Genomic DNA, 6,000 nt, shown 5'->3' on the forward strand with positions numbered 1-6,000 from the left:
CTCCTAGTTAACAAGTTACCTAAAGCAGACCTGGAGGTTTGGGATCTGTCCTTGGTTCCCTGGGCGAAGGAGGACGCCAGAAAGCCCAGACTTCTGTAATCACTGGCCAGAAAATTTAACAGTACAATTAGCAAGTATTTGCTGAATGCAACTGGGTGCCCAGTTTTGGCTGCAGGCCAGGCTCGGTGCCAGGCGCTGTGCAAATTTCATCTCGTTTAATTCTTATTATCCACATCTTACTGTTGAGGAAAGTGTCTTGGAGACACAGATGAGAAAACTTATGGCTTTGCTGGGGAATGAAGACCATCCCAAAGCAACAGAAAGCTGGAGGAAGCAGTGGGTACCAGGGGCGTAAAAGGGGGTATTAGACTGCGGCCCAGAGGCTGCGGGTAGGGGAGGGGGCGCTGTCCGCGCGAAAGCTTCCTGAAGAAAGGAAAGCTTGAGACAGCATGGGAAAACGCAGAACAGATCTCACACAGACCTGCTCTGAGATGGGTCATGTGCAGTGGAGGGAATGGGATTTTAGAGGAATGCTGAAAATAAAACAAGATGACAAAAAAGACGGGAGGAAAGTATTGATAGGATGATGGGAGGGCTTGTTGGCCCGTTTCCCACCAACCCAGCACCGGGGAGAGTCCTCTCCCTTTGAAGGTGCCCACGGGTTCCCCAAGACTTAGGGAGTAGTCAAACCTGTCGATTTTGCATTTATTCTAGGAACACCCCTTGCAGGCAAGAGCCAGACTCCTGTGACCCTGGTGTTTCAAACGCTTTTCTTGCAGACTCCTAAAAGAATTTTGAAAATCTAGGTACCCCTTTGCACATTTTTAGGAACAAACATTTAAAATTTTTCATAGTTACATAGTTACAGAGGAAGTGCTTTCTGTTGTATGCAAATATTGACGTTTTAAAATAAAATTGTTTTGGTACTCTGAAAAATGTCTCTAAATAAAGTACTGTAGTGATTGGATACTCACCATTATCCTTTTTAAAAATACGTGAAGTTCTTCCTTAAAAGTGGGACAAATTTCATCTTTTTTTATCCATGAATTTTTATTTCCATTCTACTTCCTCTACAGAATTTTATCCTAATACATTTTTATGATTGGATATCTTTTATGTATTGTCCTATCATGCTTCTCTCTAACAAAGCTATGTACATAAAATGAATTTATTTTCTAAATTTCCTGTGACCATAGACTCTAAATGTTAGAGAATATTTTGTCTGGATTTGTACCATGACAACTAGTGCACAATTAATCAAAACAAATGTTATTAGAAATTTTAATAGATACTATGGAAGCATAAAAAATAAAGCTTAATTGGAAATGCATCTCTTAATGAGATGACGCTTTTTTTTCTCCACACTAATTAGTTCATATATCCATAGATGAATATAACTCATTGATAGAAGGGGTCAGGGTTCAGTGTTCTATTTGTTTTTTTTTTTTTTAAATAGATGCAAGAGCTGATCTCAGAAACCTCTTCACATACATAAGTACAAAGGAATGCAAAGAGTTTTGTTAGAGCAGTGTCATTCAATTTCACAAACTCCTTTGAGTTATATGCCAAAAATCATATGGGTGGATCTTTAAAAATCAACTGACAACTAGAATAGAGTCTCTTTCAAATCGAATGAAAGTCCAGAATTGGAAGCTAGTTGATTTGCCCAGGCCCTAGTCATTCCTTTTCTCAACACGGATACCAGGATTGAGACTGTTCCTTTGTTGCACCATACATTTTTTTCCCCCAAGTCAATGCACTATAGTAAGATTTAGGATGGGTACTACATGTTCCTTTCTTTTGGGAAGTGGGAGAAAGGTGATCTCTTGAGGGAGAAGGCAGGAGAGAGAGAGAACCAGTAGCAACGTTGGCCCATGTGCTCAGACAGGATGCCTCTATGAGAGAGCGCTTGTGGGAGTGGAGGACTTGTGGTGTGAGGCTCTTAAAATATGTACCCTGTGGCGAATCTTCATGTATCCCCAAGAGTGCCTGTACCTGAGTTTGTACTGCCTGCCCATTGCTGGACTGATGAGCAAAGGAAGGGAAGGTAATGGGGTGATGGGGTTCCTGCAGGTTCTGAAGATCTATTTGTAGGAGAGAAATGCTCTGGGCAGAGGCGACCTCCCTGAGGGGTGATCACCTCCGAAGGGCCTTTCTGTGTAGAGAGCAGAAGCAGCTGTGATCTGAATCCCAGATACCCTGGTTGCAGTCTGTCTCCTGATCCAGACTCTTCCCTCAGAGCCTTCCTTCTCTTTTTGGTTCAACCTACTTTGAGCTCTTGAAAGAAATTCTTTCTCATCCTTCCATGCAGGGCCTCTGCAGGGCTGGGTGGAGTGCCCACAGACCAGTCAGAACGGGGAGGAGCATACTGGGGCCAACGAGGGACGGAGAAGGCTAGAGCTCCCTGTCAGCCCCAGACAGTGCTGGCTACTTTGCTGGCTTGCCTTTCCTCTCCACCGCAGGAAGGGCTCATGCATGGGGCTTTGGTTGGTCTCTGTGGTGCCTTTGTGACATTAGAAAAAGGCCCCCTCTGGGCAGATGCAGTACCATGAGCCCATGGGATGGGGAGCACAAGATCCTTTATGCTAAGAAAAAGGCTCTCTTCTCTCTGGACCAATGAAGCTATGTGCTAAGGGACATGGCTTGGCTAGGGGAGGGTGGGCTGCATTTCAGCTCCTACTTGTCCTCTCTGCTGGGCACCTTTTGGCATTGCACAACTGCATGACCACGTAGGGTATGCTGCGTGTTCCAGCCTCTTTGCCTTTCAGTGCACTGTTTCTCCCTCTGGAGTGTTGTCCTTCTAGCTAGATTAGTCAAATTCTACCCATCCTTGGAGGCCCAGTTCAGGTCTCCTCTGGCCCACAGCCATCTCCCTCTCTTCAGGCTTCTGCAGTACCATCAGCCTGTAGACATTCATTACAATGGAAATGGTGGCGTGTTACCCTAGTTCTCAGCTGGGGCAGTTTTGACCCTCAGGGGACATTTGGCAGTGTCTGGAGACATTTTTTGTTATCACAACTGAGACGGGGGACCTTTAACTGGCATCTAGTGAGTAGAGGCTGCTAAACATCCTACAATACACAGGGGAGTGCCCTCCACCTCCAACAGCAAAGAATTATCTGACCCCACATGTCAATAGTGCCAAGGGGAAACTCTGAATGAGATGATCTCTAGTCTCGAAAAGACTTTAATGTCACATCCTAAATGATATTGTGGGATTTTTATATTGAATTTTAATGACTTCAGTGTCAATGTTATTCCCTTAAACAGATGGCGACTACTGTGAGGACAAAGACCATGTATCTTGCTGGTCTCTGCACCAAGGGCTCTAGCACAGGATCTCCTAGGGTTTGTGGCCATCAGGAAGATGTAGAAAGAGGATGAACAATAATACTCTCTGGCCTGCCCCAGCCCTGCTCTTAGGTGTTTTTCATGAGCTTCTGCTAGAATTTCTTGCCAATTGAATTCTTTGCATTATATATTAACAAAACAAAACAAAAAAAAGAGAGCCAGCCAGACAGGGAATTCCTGAATATGGCTTATATAACAACCCCAGTCCTCAGCCTGCACCTCACTACATGCCTAAGCTGTGGGCTTAGCTGAGAAGACGTTGAGAGAAATCATTAAACTTCAAGGTTGTGGGCAGGCATATGTCAGCTTTCTCTTTAGCCTGGAGCAAGAAATCTATGAACTGTGTTTCCCAAATCCGTAAATGCAGCCTGGGGAAACCCCACACCAGGATTCCTTAGAAAGAAAAGCTCTAATAGATTTCTTTCTTAAATGCAGCATCTCCCAGCAGGTCAGGTCTTTGTATTTGTGGGGGTCCAGAGCAAGAGGACAAATGGAGGTCCACAAACTGTATGTTTAAATATTTCGCAACTACAAAGTAAGCTAACAAATTGTTCAATGTTCTAGCATCCTATCTTGAAAAGTATATCTTTGTAATGACCTAGAAGGTCAAACTGAATTGAGAATTCTCATACTCCTCACGCCGCCATGCTGAAGCGCAGTGGTTGTGGGGAGCACCGGCCCCAGGCCTCCCCAGGCTCTGAGCTCATGACGCATGGCCTGTCTTCTCCTCCTCTCACCCCTAGCTCTGCCCCACCCTTTGAGGGACCTGACGAGGGCATTCCAGCCTACGTATTCAAGTTCCAATTACACTTCTATGCTTACCACCAGTTCAATCTACGCTGAGGAGGATAGACCTGGGCTCTAGAAATAGGCTTGGGGCCTTTTGGGCAAGGAGTTCCCTGTACCCTGTATACTCAGGGTATGGTCTGGGAAGGAGTGAGTGGGGCAGACACATCCTCTTGGCTTCACAGACTTCTTATCCCATGGGGAGACCAGAGAAGAGCCAAAACGGGGTCCTCTTAAGGTGCCAGCCCAACGTGAGGTCCCTTTTATCCGGTCTAAGGACCGAACTGCTACCCAGGGGAGCAGCAGCTACTTGATGTTTCCTGGGCCTCTGGAGGCCGACCACCCATGCTTGCTCCACCACACACGAGTGGGCAGGAACCTCGAGAGCCTCTTTGTTTTTTTTTTGCAACAACTTTATTGAGATATAATTCATGTACTATACAATTCACCCATATAAAGTGTATAATCCAATGGCTTTTAGTATATTCAGAGTCGCACAACCACTGCCACATCAATTTTAGACCATTTGTGACCCCAGAGGAAATCCTGCAACCTTAACTGTCACCCCCCAATCCCCCTGCTCCCCCAGCCCTAGGCAACCACTAATCTATTCTCCCCCTGCTCCCCCAGCCCTAGGCAACCACTAATCTATTCTCTGTTCTTATAGATTTGCCAGTTCTGAACATTTCGTATAAATGGAATTATATATTATCTTTTGTCTTTGGCTTCTTTCATTTAGCATAATGTTTTCAAGATTCATTCATGTCGTAGCATGCATCAGTGCTTTTTTTAATTGCCAAATAATATTCTCTCATTTTGGTTATCCACTCCTCAGTTGATGGACATTTGGGTTGCTTCCAAATCTTTCATGGTCTGTTCATGGACCCTTTTGTCTTAGCTGGGCCATACTGCCATTTCCCTCGGCAGTTTCGTCAATGCCTCCGCCCCTCAGGGTGACAGAAGAGGGATGTTTTCCCTTAAGCAGTGAGGAAATGGCTCCCTTCCCCGCTGAGGGTCATGTGTGAGAACTCTACTTCTCCCCTTGTCTCCCAAACTCCTGGTTTAGTTTCATCCCTGTAGCTTTCTCCATAGGACAGGCTGGGAACAGATGCCATGATACCTCCTGCATTAGCTGTTGCTGAGCCCAGGTTTCAACTCATATAATCTTCTTTCTTTAGCCAAATGGGAAAGCCCTTGCATGATTCAGAACTCTTGGTTCCAAGTGACAGAAACCCAATTCAATTCAAAGTTAATAGCAACTAAAGAGCTAGGGATGTCTCTTATTTTATTTTTATTTATTTTATTATTATTATTTATGCCTACAGCACCTGGTCTTCCTAGGTGGTCTCCCATCCAAGTTCTAACCAGGCCTGACCCTGCTTAGCTTCTGAGATCAGACATCGGGCTCGTTCAGGGTAGCATAGCCATAGACCATGGACCGTGGCTCTACTGGGGTGAGAACCCAGGACCTTCTGCGTGTAAAGCCGACGTGCTAACCGCTACACTATGGAACCACATCCGGGATGTCTCTTATTTTAGGTGGATCCAGGGGCTCAAATCATGCCAACAAGGGCTCAATTTCTCTCTCCTCTCCTTCTCTCCCTCTCTTCCCTCTCTCTCCCTATCTGTGTCTTCTTATCTCTTCTTGGCTCTGCTCTTTTTCTCTATCAGCTTAATTTCAGGTATACTTTCCCCCAGTGGAACAAGATGGCCACCAGCAGCTCTGGACATAGAGTTTATCCACTTAGTGGATACCCAATGGAAAGAGAGTTTACTTTCCCAAGAGTTCCAGCAAAAGTCCTAGTTCTGAGACTCATTGGTCAGGCCTGGATTGTGTGTCTACACAAGAGCCAAGTGTTCTGG

General features: G+C 45.4%; 1 pseudogene; it reads right to left on the minus strand.

Moving 5' to 3' along the window:
- Window positions 1–5,453: 5,453 nt before the first annotated feature.
- Window positions 5,454–5,569, minus strand: LOC112478080 (annotated as a pseudogene).
- Window positions 5,570–6,000: the final 431 nt, after the last annotated feature.

The sequence above is a fragment of the Pteropus alecto genome, unplaced genomic scaffold, assembly GCF_000325575.1.
Source record: "Pteropus alecto unplaced genomic scaffold, ASM32557v1 scaffold131, whole genome shotgun sequence".
NCBI lineage: Eukaryota > Metazoa > Chordata > Mammalia > Chiroptera > Pteropodidae > Pteropus > Pteropus alecto.